This window comes from Arachis hypogaea, chromosome 3 (assembly GCF_003086295.3).
Source record: "Arachis hypogaea cultivar Tifrunner chromosome 3, arahy.Tifrunner.gnm2.J5K5, whole genome shotgun sequence".
NCBI classification, from domain to species: Eukaryota; Viridiplantae; Streptophyta; class Magnoliopsida; order Fabales; family Fabaceae; genus Arachis; species Arachis hypogaea.
Genome location: NC_092038.1, coordinates 28,335,882 through 28,350,227, shown reverse-complemented (window position 1 = coordinate 28,350,227; position 14,346 = coordinate 28,335,882). Strand labels below are relative to the sequence as shown.

At 41.5% G+C, this 14,346-nt stretch overlaps 1 non-coding gene across 1 annotated transcript; it reads right to left on the bottom strand.

Annotated features, from left to right (window-relative positions):
• Positions 1–1,483: 1,483 nt before the first annotated feature.
• LOC112793734 (small nucleolar RNA R71) lies at positions 1,484–1,587 on the bottom strand. The gene has a single exon (XR_003198432.1). It is a non-coding gene; the product is annotated as a small nucleolar RNA R71 (small nucleolar RNA).
• Between the last annotated feature and the right edge of the window lie 12,759 nt (positions 1,588–14,346).

The window sequence follows — 14,346 nt, the reverse complement described above, 5'->3', positions numbered from 1 at the left end:
CTCTCATCATTAAAAATTCAAAAAAAAAAATCTTTTCCTTATTTTTCTCCAAATTTTCGAAAATTTGAGTTGACTTAGTCAAAAATTTTTAAAATTAGTTGTTTCTTACAAGTCAAGTCAAATTTTCAATTTTAAAAATCTTATCTTTTCACAATCTTTTTCAAAAATCACATCTTTTCAATTTTATCTTTGTTTTTCAAAAATTTTCAAAAATCTTTTTCAAATTATTTTCAAAATCTTTTTCTTATCTTTATATCAAATTTTCGAAATTACACTAACAATTAATGTGATTGATTCAAAAAAATTTGAAGTTGGTTACTTTCTTGTTAAGAAAGGTTCAATCTTTAAATTCTAGAATCTTATCTTTTAGTTTCTTGTTAACAGTAATTAATTTTAATTTTAAAAATTAAATCTTTTTCAAAATATCTTTTTCTTAAAAATCTTATCTTTTTATCTTATCTTCTTATCTTTTTATCTTATCTTTTTCAAAATTTGATTTCAAAATATCTTATTTAACTTATCTTCTTATCTTTTCAAATTTGATTTTAATATCTTTTTCAACTAACTCTTTGACTTTGTGTTTGTTTCTTATCTTTTTCAAAACCACCTAACTACTTCTCCCTCTTATAATTTTCGAAAACATCTCATTCCTTTTTCAAAAGTTCTTTTTAACTAATTGTTTTAAATTTTAATTTTTAATCTTATCTTATCTTTAATTTTCGAAAATCACTAACCTCTTTTTCAAAATTATTTTCGAAATTCTCCCTCTCTTTTCTTATTCTATTTAATTATTTATCTACTAACACTTCTCTTCACCTCTCTTCATCTAAAAATCAAACCCACTCTTCTTCACTCTTCTCCCCTTTCTTTTTCTACTAACATAAAGGAATCTCTATACTGTGACATAGAGGATTCCTCTTTCTTTTCTTGTTTTCTTCTCTTTCATATGAGCAGGAACAAGGACAAAAGCACTCTTGTTGAAGCTGATCCTGAACCTGAAAGGACTTTGAAGAGGAAACTAAGAGAAGCTAAATTACAACAATCCAGAAGTAACCTTTCAGAAATTTTTGAACAAGAGAAGGAGATGGCAGCCGAACCCAATAATGATAATGCAAGGAGAATGCTTGGTGACTTCACAAAACCAACGTCCAAATTTGATGGAAGAAGCATCTCCATTCCTGCCATTGGAGCCAATAATTTTGAGCTGAAACCTCAGCTAGTTGCTTTAATGCAACAGAACTGCAAGTTTTATGGACTTCCATCTGAAGATCCTTACCAGTTTTTAACTGAGTTCTTGCAGATTTGTGAGACTGTAAAGACGAATGGAGTAGATCCTGAAGTCTACAGGCTCATGCTTTTCCCTTTTGCTGTAAGAGACAGAGCTAGAATATGGTTGGATTCACAACCTAAGGATAGCCTGGACTCCTGGGATAAGCTGGTCACAGCCTTCTTGGATAAATTCTTTCCTCCTCAAAAGCTGAGCAAGCTTAGAGTGGATGTTCAGACCTTCAAACAAAAAGATGGTGAATCCCTCTATGAAGCTTGGGAAAGATACAAGCAGTTGACCAAAAGATGTCCATCTGACATGTTTTCAGAATGGACCATATTAGATATATTCTATTATGGTCTATCTGAATTTTCGAAAATGTCATTGGACCATTCTGCAGGTGGATCCATTCACCTAAAGGAAACACTTGCAGAAGCTCAAAAACTTATTGACATGGTTGCAAATAACCAATTCATGTACACTTCTGAGAGGAATTCCGTGAATAATGGGATACCTCAGAAGAAAGGAGTTCTTGAGATTGATGCTCTGCATGCCATATTAGCTCAGAACAAAGTGTTGACTCAGCAAGTCAACATGATCTCTCAAAGTCTGAATGGATGGCAAAATGCTTCCAACAGTACTAAAGAGGTAGCTTCTGAAGAAGCTTATGATCCTGAGAACCCTGCAATGGCAGAGGTTAATTACATGGGTGAACCTTATGGAAACACCTATAATTCATCATGGAGAAATCATCCAAATTTCTCATGGAAGGATCAACAAAAGCCTCAACAAGGCTTTAACAATGGTGGATGTAAAACCCGGTTAATTAACGGCTAATTAACCCATAAATGAGAATTTATTCTGGAAAGCCAAAAATGTGATTTTTATGGCTAAATGTGATAGAGGAGATTGAGACGAGAATTTTGGTACCAATTTTATAGAATTCGGACCAAGATTGGACCGAACGGGCCAAACCGGGCCAATTGGACCCAAAGTGGGCCCTTGGCCCAACATAACTTAACCAAAACCCTAGTTTTCAGCACTCTCTCTCCTCATTTGTTACACACACAAGCTGAAATTAGAGAGAAAGGGAGGAAGAACACTCTCTCAAGTTCTCTCCCTTGGTTGATCTTCAAACCACCATAACTTTTGATCTAGAGCTCCGATTGCCGCTCCGTTTGCGGCCACGCGTTCACCGCGGAGAGCTCTACAAAACCCATACAACCAATCTTGAGGTAAGCCACGTGTTGCTGTTGGAAATCTCAGCCCTTATTTTCGAGTTTCATGGGTGAAATGTTGAGATTTTGGGTTCTTTGATGTTATAGGACCCAACTCTCTTGAAGGAGAAGGTTAATATTGTCTCCTTGGACCTTGGGTGTGGTAAGGTTCTTAACCCTAGTGTAATTTTGTTGTTTTATGATGTTTGGGTTTTGAGATGTTGTGTATGGGTATGATGGTTGTGGCTTAGGTTGTGTATGTGTGGATATTGGAGCTTGATTGGTGATTTTGAAAAGCTTGGAAAGGGCTTGGTGGTGAAAAATCTGTTCTTGGAGGTATTGAGGCCTTGAGAGCTTGTGGATAAGTGGTTTGGAAGTGCTCCGGGTGAGCTTGGGAAAATCGGCTAAGGTATGGTTTCGGTTTCCCGTATCTAATATGTAATGTGGTAGGAAATACTTAGGCTAGAGGCCCTAAGATAGGCATTGAATGGTTGATGTTGTTGAATGATTGAGATATATGATGTGGTCATATATGTGATGATGATTATTGATGCCTTGGTGGTATGATGTATGAGAAATATGCATGTTGTGATATATGCTTGATGATTGGTTATGGTTGAATTGTGGGTTGAACCATGTTGATGGTGAGTATGATGTTGATTGTGTACAATAATGATTTATTGGAATTGGTGTTGTTGAGAATTGGCACGAGGGATAGTATATGATATGTCAATATGTTTGAGTTTGAGCCACTTGGGTGAAGTGGGTTTAAATGATGAGATAGTGATTTTGTAAATTGTGGTAATGTGTCAATGTGTGAGTTGAGGAGGCTTGATGTGGAATTTGATATATTTATATTGATTTCAAAGAAAAGGGATGAAAATGGCATGTTTTGATTGATTTTGAAAAGAGTTGGAAATGGTTTGTTTTAAAAATAGCACTTTGTGGTTTTTATGAAAAATATGGTTTTTGGACATACTTTGGTGGGACATAACTTGGACTACGGATCTCTGTTTTGTGCCAAATCTATTTAGAAATGAAATTGGATCCGGGATGTCCATGCCGTTCGAAGAACGGGTGAAAAATGATTTAAAATGAGGAAGTTATGTCCGTCGGAAGATTGGGGTCTAAATCTGTGAATTCTGCAGATTTTAACTTAGAAAATTTTTAGCAGAATGACCCCTTGCGCGTGGGCGCACCTGGCGCGTACGCGCCGATCTTCCAGAAAGCGTCAGCCACGCGAGCGCGTGATGTGCGCGGGCGCGCCGATGGTGCTGCACCCAATGCCCAGCCATTTTCCAGAGAGTCATGCCAGAACTGTGCCAGTGTTGTGCCTGGGGCACGAGAACACCCACGCGTACGCGTGGTTGACGCATACGCGTCGATTGGCAAATTTTTAATCCACGCGTTAGCGTGCTTGATGCTTGCGCGTCGATGAAGTTTTTGAGGCCATCCGCGCGTGCGCGTGGAGTGTGCGTACGTGTGGCCCTGTTTTCATCCCAAAGTTGATTTTTGAGTTTTAAAAGCCAAATCTCATACTTCTAAGCCTCCGATCTCACCACTTATATCTTAAATCATTATGATATGCCTAGCTATTAGAAAAGGGCTAGTGAATGAGGTAACTTGCGAGTGAAGCAAGGGGAAGATGAATAATCAATGAGGATCATTGATGATTATGTGAGATGTGGAGGATGGTGGTGGAAGTGCTTGTTATGCCATTGGCCGAAGGGCCGTAATTGTTTATGAATTGGCTGGTTCTGGATTAAACCGTGAGTCGGAATAGCTGTGTATGCTATGAATATTGGCTGGTTATGGATTTAACCGTGAGCTGGATGGCTGATATGGATGTTGATCCATGGATGAGAATTCATGCATGTTTATGCTGAATTATTGATAATTGTGATTTGGACTTCCACTATCTGAGATACGAGTTTCCCTGGGTAGTAGCAGTGGCTAGCCACCACGTGCTCCAGGTTGAGACTTGATACTCTGCTGACCCTATGTCGTAAGTGTGGCCGGGCACTGTGAAAGACCCGGATGAGCTCGCCCCCGTATATATTCACCAGTGAGGGTGATGGATATAGATCATGATTATGATCAAGTTTATGACGAGTATAACTCGAGTTGGGGATGCATGACAGAGGGACAGTCCAATGGTTAGCGACCAGGACTTGTCGGGTTGGCTCTATAACCAACAAGATGATATCATTAGCCACTAGGGACAGGCATTCATCATATGCATACTATATGAATTGATTGAGATTGCCTATTTGACTGCATAATACTTGCTAATTGTCTAAATGCCTTAACTGTTCCTATTTGCATATTCTTCGTTTGATATAACTGTGTTTGCTACTTTATACTCCTGCTGGTGATTGGGAGGTCTGAAGGAATTGGAAAGGGAAGTGTTAGTTAGACTGAAGAATCCTTAGTCAGATGCCCTTTATGGTTTAGCTTGTTTATAAGTTTTGATATTATCTGGAGGAAGTTTTAGGATTGCCTTTGGCTTTCCTCCATTATTATGTATTATATATGTGGAAGCTGTACCATGCTGGGGACCTCTGGTTCTCACCCATGCGGATTTTGTGGTTTTCAGATGCAGGACGTGAGGTTTCTCGCTGAGGTATGCTGGAGACTTCTAGATTTGCGAAGATCCTTTGTTCTCGGGGCTATGTTTCGGTTTATATGTTTTGCTTAGATACTTTTATCTCCATTAAATAATACAAACTGTGATGACTCCTCTTATGGGAGAATTTTGGAGAATAGGTTTTATGTATTGGTGTCCCTTTTGGTTTCCTTGGGGTTTTCCTTATTTTTATCATATGTATATATTGTTATGCTCGGACCGGTTATCTTCGCAGCCGGATCTTGAGTCTTGATATTCCTGTTTTTGACACTCCTTTGTATATATATATAATCACGCGTTGGTTATCCTTGTTCGTTACGTTATCGATCGGAGTGTTGCGCTTTAAGGTTGCGGTTTTTGTTTACCCCCTTTTCTACAAAGGCTCCTAGTTATAATCAATTATTCATACTACTATACGTACTAAATTTTTATTTTAGAGGTCGTAATACCTTGCCATCTCTGAATTATGACTTAAGCATAAGACTGTGTATGGTAGGGTGTTACATTATGGTATCAGAGCAGTTCGTTCCTGTAGAGCCTGAGGGATGGACTGATTATGCTTCTGTGCATTCTCTGTGTGTGTGTGTTATGTGCTAATAGTATATCTGCTTGATATAATTGGCATAAACATTCATGAGCATGCATTTGGGACTTTGAAGTACTAGACTTCCGATATTGAGACTGATCAACTTAATATCGATTGTTTGGTATGTATAGGAACCAGATGGCGCCTCGTGGACGCGGTAGAGGTAGTGCGAGAGGTCGTACGGATGCTCGTGCGCCGGAGAATAACCCTAATGACCCGGTGAACTTTATGACTGCGTTGGAGAACATGGCTGCTGCTATGCAAGCCACTGCTGAGGCTCTTGGTCAACAGATGAACAACCATGGTAATGATGGAGGTGGAGTTCATGGCCCGATGACACTGGCAAACTTTTTGAAGGTTAATCCACCTAAGTTCAAGGGAACTACTAGTCCGACTGAGGATGATACATGGTTTTAGGCTATAGAGCGAGCACTGCAAGCACAAGTGGTACCTGAAGGGCAGCGTGTCGAGTTTGCTACCTATATGCTTGTCGGTGAAGCGTCGCATTGGTGGCAAGGTATCCGACGTCTTCTGCAGCAGGGTGATGACTATATCACTTGGAATATCTTCCAAGAGGAGTTCTATAAGAAGTACTTTCCGACTTCTGCTAGGACGGCTAAGGAACTTGAATTGTTACAGCTGAAGCAGGGTACTATGTCCATATCAGAGTATACTGACAAGTTTGAGGAGCTGTTCAGGTTCTCTCGTATGTGCCAAGGGACTCCGGTGGAATATGAGGAATGGAAGTGTGTTATGTATGAAGGAGGACTCCGGAGTGATATTTTCAGTTCAGTGGGACCAATGGAGATTAGGACCTTCTCCGAGCTGGTAAACAAGTGTAGGGTTGCTGAGGAGTGTGTGAAAAGGGCAACTGCTGAGAAAGGGATTCACAGAGGATCATTCCCACAGAACCGAGGGAAGAGTTTTGCACCTAGAGGTCCGTCTTTCAAGAGGGGAAGCTCTTTCAGGAGGCCCAACAACAACAACTCCCAAGGGAGGAAGTTTGGGAAGCAGCCTCAGAATGATCAAGCTTGTACTAGGTGTGGAATTCACCATCCGGGAGCACCATGCAAGACCGGATGGGACTTGTGCTACAATTGTGGGAAAGCGGGGCATAAAGTCGCAAACTGCCCGGAGAAGCAGAAACAAGGTGCTGGGAAAGCACAGCAGACTGGTCGGGTGTTCACCACTTCAGCTGTAGGAGCTGAGGGATCTGAGACACTCATTAGAGGTAACTGTGAAATAGCTGGTCAAACCTTAAATGCTTTATTTGATTCGGGAGCATCACATTCATTCATTGCATTTGAGAAAGCCCATGAGTTAGGATTGAAGATTGTAACTTTAGGATATGATCTAAGAGTGTACAATGCTACCCATGAAGCCATGGTAACTAGGCTAGGATGCCCGGAAGTTTCCTTTAGGTTCAAGCAGTGTGATTTTGTTCATAACTTAGTCTGCTTACCGATGATCGGTCTTGATCTTATCTTGGGATTGGACTGGTTATCTAAGAACCATGTCCTGCTTGATTGTTCTACAAAGTCGGTGTACTTTATGCCGGAAGATACAGAAGGGCCGGTCGTGGTAAATAATTATTACTTGAATTCGATGATGGTGAATTGTTCCGAAACCGAATGTCAGGGTATCATGTTGTTAACCGCGGGTGTTTCGGGTGATGATCAAAGGTTGGAACAGATTCTGGTTGTGTGTGAGTTTCCAGAAGTGTTTCCCGATGATATTGATGAGTTTCCACCTAACCGAGAGGTTAAGTTTGCTATTGAGTTGGTGCCCGGAGCGGGAGCAATCTCAAGTGCTCCTTATAGGATGTCACCGTTAGAGATGAACGAGCTAAAGTCTCAGTTAGAGGATTTGTTGGGAAAGAATTTTATACGACCAAGTGTCTCTCCGTGGGGTGCTCCAGTGTTACTGGTGAAGAAGAAGGATGGGAGTATGCGGCTCTGTGTGGATTACAGGCAACTAAACAAGGTTACAATAAAGAATAAGTACCCATTGCCGAGAATTGATGATCTCATGGATCAGTTACAAGGAGCTGAAGTTTTCTCCAAGATCGATTTGCGATCCGGTTATCACCAGATAAGGGTGAGGGGTGAGGATATCCCTAAGACCGCTTTCAGGACTCGTTATGGTCATTACGAGTACACTGTAATGTCTTTTGGGTTGACGAATGCTCCTGCGGTATTCATGGATTACATGAATAGAGTTTTCCGTCCGTTTCTGGATAAATTCGTTGTTGTCTTCATTGATGACATACTGATTTATTCCAAGACTGAAGAAGAGCATGCGGAACACTTGAGGACCGTGTTGCAGATTCTAAAGGAGAAGAAACTCTATGCAAAACTGTCGAAGTGTGAGTTTTGGAAGAGTGAGGTGAAGTTTTTGGGTCACGTGGTGAGTAAGAAGGGAATAGCCGTAGATCCAACTAAGGTGGAGGCTGTGATGGATTGGAAGCAACCAACCACCGTGACAGAGATAAGGAGTTTTCTGGGTTTAGCTGGCTATTACCGAAGGTTTATTAAGGGATTTTCACAGATAGCTTTGCCAATGACAAAGTTAACCCGCAAGGACACTCCGTTTGTTTGGACTCCTGAGTGCGAGGAGAGCTTTCAGACATTGAAGAAAAAGTTGACCACTGCACCTGTGTTAGTGTTACCCGAGCCGAATGAGCCATTTGAGGTGTATTGTGATGCCTCATTGAAGGGTCTAGGGTGCGTGCTGATGCAGCATCGTAATGTGGTGGCGTATGCCTCACGACAGTTGAGACCTCATGAAGTTAGTTACCCTACGCACGATTTGGAACTCGTTGCGGTTGTGTTTGCCTTGAAGGTGTGGAGGCATTATCTCTATGGGGTTAAGTTCCAAGTTTTCTCTGATCATAAGGGCTTGAAGTATCTCTTTGATCAGAAAGAGCTCAATATGAGGCAGAGGAGGTGGATGGAATTGTTGAAGGACTACGACTTTGAGTTGAATTACCATCCGGGAAAGGCGAACGTAGTGGCGGATGCGTTAAGTCGGAAGTCGTTATATGCGGCTTGGATGATGCTTCAAGAGGAGAAGTTGCTCAAGGGATTCGAGAGTCTGAAAATTGGTGCTCGAGAAGTATCCGGAACCTTGTGTTTGAGCCGATTAGAGATCTCAAGTGATTTTAAGTCCGAACTCCTAAAGGCTCATCAAAATGATGAAGCGTTATGGAAGGTGTTACCGGCTATTGAGCAAGGAAAACGGTGGAGAGTGTCGGAAGAAAAAGATGGGTTATGGAGATTCAAGGGTAGGATCATTGTGCCGGATGTTGGCACTTTGAGGCAAGATATTTTAAAGGAGGCACACAAAAGCGGATTCTCCATTCACCCGGGAAGTACTAAGATGTACCATGATTTAAAGGCAATGTTCTGGTGGCCGGGAATGAAGAATGATGTGGCGGAATATGTTTCAAAGTGCTTAACTTGTCAAAAGGTAAAGATTGAACATCAAAGACCTTCCGGGATGTTGCAACCTTTAGAGATTCCACAATGGAAGTGGAAAAGTATTGCAATGGACTTTGTGTCGGGATTGCCAAGGACTAGGGCTGGTTTTGATGCTATTTGGGTGATTGTGGACCGACTGACGAAGTCAGCTCAATTTTTACCCATTCGTATGACTTACACCCTTGAGGAGCTAGCACGGTTATACATAAAGGAGATTGTGAGACTTCATGGTGTACCTGCTACTATAATCTCTGATAGAGATCCTCGTTTCACTTCAAGGTTTTGGGGTGCATTTCAGAAAGCTTTTGGAACCCGATTAAGCTTGAGCACGGCTTACCATCCTCAAACAGATGGTCAATCTGAGAGGACGATCCAAACACTGGAGGATATGTTGAGAGCTTGTGTTTTGGACCAACCGGTGAGTTGGGATCGGTATATGCCATTAGTGGAGTTTGCATACAATAATAGCTATCATGCGAGCATTGGAATGGCTCCGTATGAGGCCTTGTATGGGAGGAAATGTCAATCTCCACTATGTTGGTATGAAGCTGGAGAGAAAAGCTTGTTGGGGCCGGAAATGATAGCTGAGACTACTAAACAAGTCAAGAAAATCCGTGATAGGATGCTTACGGCGCAGAGTCGTCAAAAGAGTTACGCCGATCAGAGGCGAAAGCCCTTAGAGTTTGAGGAAGGAGACCATGTTCTCCTTAAGGTTACTCCGACTACGGGAGTAGGTAGGGCAATTAAGGCAAAGAAGTTGAATCCTCGATACATTGGTCCATTTCAAATCCTGGAGAGGATTGGACCGGTGGCGTATCGGATGGCTCTACCACCTCATCTTTCGAACCTGCACGACGTGTTTCACGTGTCGCAGCTTCGGAAGTACACTCCTGATGCTAGCCATGTGTTGGAACCTGAATTGGTTCAGTTGAGGGAAGATTTGACGCTTCTAGTGGCTCCGGTCAGAATTGATGATACTAGTATCAAACGGTTGCGTGGAAAAGAGGTTTCATTAGTCAAAGTGGCATGGAGTCGAGGCGGTGTTGAGGAACACACTTGGGAACTTGAGTCGGAGATGCAAACGGATTACCCGCATTTATTCTCAAGTAATTGCATTTGAATTTTGTGGGCAAAATTCCCAATTAGGTGGGTAGAATGTAAAACCCAGTTAATTAACGGCTAATTAACCCATAAATGAGAATTTATTTTGGAAAGCCAAAAATGTGATTTTTATGGCTAAATGTGATAGAGGAGATTGAGACGAGAATTTTGGTACCAATTTTATAGAATTCGGACCAAGATTGGACCGAACGGGCCAAACCGGACCAATTGGACCCAAAGTGGGCCCTTGGCCCAACATAACTTAACCAAAACCCTAGTTTTCAGCACTCTCTCTCCTCATTTGTTACACACACAAGCTGAAATTAGAGAGAAAGGGAGGAAGAACACTCTCTCAAGTTCTCTCCCTTGGTTGATCTTCAAACCACCATAACTTTTGATCTAGAGCTCCGATTGCCGCTCCGTTTGCGGCCACGCGTTCACCGCGGAGAGCTCTACAAAACCCATACAACCAATCTTGAGGTAAGCCACGTGTTGCTGTTCGAAATCTCAGCCCTTATTTTCGAGTTTCATGGGTGAAATGTTGAGATTTTGGGTTCTTTGATGTTATAGGACCCAACTCTCTTGAAGGAGAAGGTTAATCTTGTCTCCTTGGACCTTGGGTGTGGTAAGGTTCTTAACCCTAGTGTAATTTTGTTGTTTTATGATGTTTGGGTTTTGAGATGTTGTGTATGGGTATGATGGTTGTGGCTTAGGTTGTGTATGTGTGGATATTGGAGCTTGATTGGTGATTTTGAAAAGCTTGGAAAGGGCTTGGTGGTGAAAAATCTGTTCTTGGAGGTATTGAGGCCTTGAGAGCTTGTGGATAAGTGGTTTGGAAGTGCTCTGGGTGAGCTTGGGAAAATCGGCTAAGGTATGGTTTCGGTTTCCCGTATCTAATATGTAATGTGGTAGGAAATACTTAGGCTAGAGGCCCTAAGATAGGCATTGAATGGTTGATGTTGTTGAATGATTGAGATATATGATGTGGTCATATATGTGATGATGATTATTGATGCCTTGGTGGTATGATGTATGAGAAATATGCATGTTGTGATATATGCTTGATGATTGGTTATGGTTGAATTGTGGGTTGAACCATGTTGATGGTGAGTATGATGTTGATTGTGTACAATAATGATTTATTGGAATTGGTGTTGTTGAGAATTGGCACGAGGGATAGTATATGATATGTCAATATGTTTGAGTTTGAGCCACTTGGGTGAAGTGGGTTTAAATGATGAGATAGTGATTTTGTAAATTGTGGTAATGTGTCAATGTGTGAGTTGAGGAGGCTTGATGTGGAATTTGATATATTTAGATTGATTTCAAAGAAAAGGGATGAAAATGGCATGTTTTGATTGATTTTGAAAAGAGTTGGAAATGGCTTGTTTTAAAAATAGCACTTTGTGATTTTTATGAAAAATATGGTTTTTGGGCATACTTTGGTGGGACATAACTTGGACTACGGATCTCTGTTTTGTGCCAAATCTATTTAGAAATGAAATTGGATCCGGGATGTCCATGCCGTTCGAAGAACGGGTGAAAAATGATTTAAAATGAGGAAGTTATGTCCGTCGGAAGATTGGGGTCTAAATCTGTGAATTCTGCAGATTTTAACTTAGAAAATTTTTAGCAGAATGACCCCTTGCGCGTGGGCGCACCTGGCGCGTACGCGCCGATCTTCTAGAAAGCGTCATCCACGCGAGCGCGTGATGTGCGCGGGCGCGCCGATGGTGCTGCACCCAATGCCCAGCCATTTTCCAGAGAGTCATGCCAGAACTGTGCCAGTGTTGTGCCTGGGGCACGAGAACACCCACGCGTACGCGTGGTTGACGCATACGCGTCGATTGGCAAATTTTTAATCCACGCGTTAGCGTGCTTGACGCTTGCGCGTCGATGAAGTTTTTGAGGCCATCCGCACGTTGCCGTGGAGTGTGCGTACGTGTGGCCCTGTTTTCATCCCAAAGTTGATTTTTGAGTTTTAAAAGCCAAATCTCATATTTCTAAGCCTCCGATCTCACCACTTATATCTTAAATCATTATGATATGCCTAGCTATTAGAAAAGGGCTAGTGAATGAGGTAACTTGCGAGTGAAGCAAGGGGAAGATGAATAATCAATGAGGATCATTGATGATTATGTGAGATGTGGAGGATGGTGGTGGAAGTGCTTGTTATGCCATTGGCCGAAGGGCCGTAATTGTTTATGAATTGGCTGGTTCTGGATTGAACCGTGAGCCGGAATAGCTGTGTATGCTATGAATATTGGCTGGTTATGGATTTAACCGTGAGCTGGATGGCTGATATGGATGTTGATCCATGGATGAGAATTCATGCATGTTTATGCTGAATTATTGATAATTGTGATTTGCACTTCCACTATCTGAGATACGAGTTTCCCTGGGTAGTAGCAGTGGCTAGCCACCACGTGCTCCAGGTTGAGACTTGATACTCTGCTGACCCTATGTCGTAAGTGTGGCCGGGCACTGTGAAAGACCCGGATGAGCTCGCCCCCGTATATATTCACCAGTGAGGGTGATGGATATAGATCATGATTATGATCAAGTTTATGACGAGTATAACTTGAGTTGGGGATGCATGACAGAGGGACAGTCCAATGGTTAGCGACCAGGACTTGTCGGGTTGGCTCTATAACCGACAAGATGATATCATCAGCCACTAGGGACAGGCATTCATCATATGCATACTATATGAATTGATTGAGATTGCCTATTTGACTGCATAATACTTGCTAATTGTCTAAATGCCTTAACTGTTCCTATTTGCATATTCTTCGTTTGATATAACTGTGTTTGCTACTTTATACTCCTGCTGGTGATTGGGAGGTCTGAAGGAATTGGAAAGGGAAGTGTTAGTTAGACTGAAGAATCCTTAGTCAGATGCCCTTTATGGTTTAGCTTGTTTATAAGTTTTGATATTATCTGGAGGAAGTTTTAGGATTGCCTTTGGCTTTCCTCCATTATTATGTATTATATATGTGGAAGCTGTTACCATGCTGGGGACCTCTGGTTCTCACCCATGCGGATTTTGTGGTTTTCAGATGCAGGACGTGAGGTTTCTCGCTGAGGCATACTGGAGACTTCTAGATTTGCGAAGATCCTTTGTTCTCGGGGCTATGTTTCGGTTTATATGTTTTGCTTAGATACTTTTATCTCCATTAAATAATACAAACTGTGATGACTCCTCTTATGGGAGAATTTTGGAGAATAGGTTTTATGTATTGGTGTCCCTTTGGGTTTCCTTGGGGTTTTCCTTATTTTTATCATATGTATATATTGTTATGCTCGGACCGGTTATCTTCGCAGCCGGATCTTGAGTCTTGATATTCCTGTTTTTGACACTCCTTTGTATATATATATATATAATCACGCGTTGGTTATCCTTGTTCGTTACGTTATCGATCGGAGTGTTGCGCTTTAAGGTTGCGGTTTTTGTTTACCCCCTTTTCTACAAAGGCTCCTAGTTATAATCAATTATTCATACTACTATACGTACTAAATTTTTATTTTAGAGGTCGTAATACCTTGCCATCTCTGAATTATGACTTAAGCATAAGACTATGTATGGTAGGGTGTTACAGTGGACGCAATAGGCTGAGCAATAGCAAGCCTTTTCCATCATCTTCTCAGCAACAGACAAAGAATTCTGAACAAAACACTTCTAATTTAGCCAATCTAGTCTCTGATCTGTCAAAAGCCACTTTCAGTTTCATGAGTGAAACAAGATCCTCTATCAGAAATCTGGAGGCACAAGTGGGCTAGCTGAGTAAGAAAATCATTGAAACTTTTGCCAGTATTCTCCCAAGCAATACAGAAGAGAATCCAAAAGGAGAGTGCAAGGCCATTGATGTAATCAATATGGCCGAATGCACAAGGGAGGAGGAGGACGAAAATTCTAGTGAGGAAGACCTCCTGGGACGTCTCTCAAGCAAGAAGGAGTTTCCTATTAAGGATCCAAAGGAATCTGAGGCTCATATAGAGACCATAGAGATTCCATTAAATCTCATTCTGCCATTCATGAGCTCTGAAGACTATTCTTTCTCTGAAGAGGA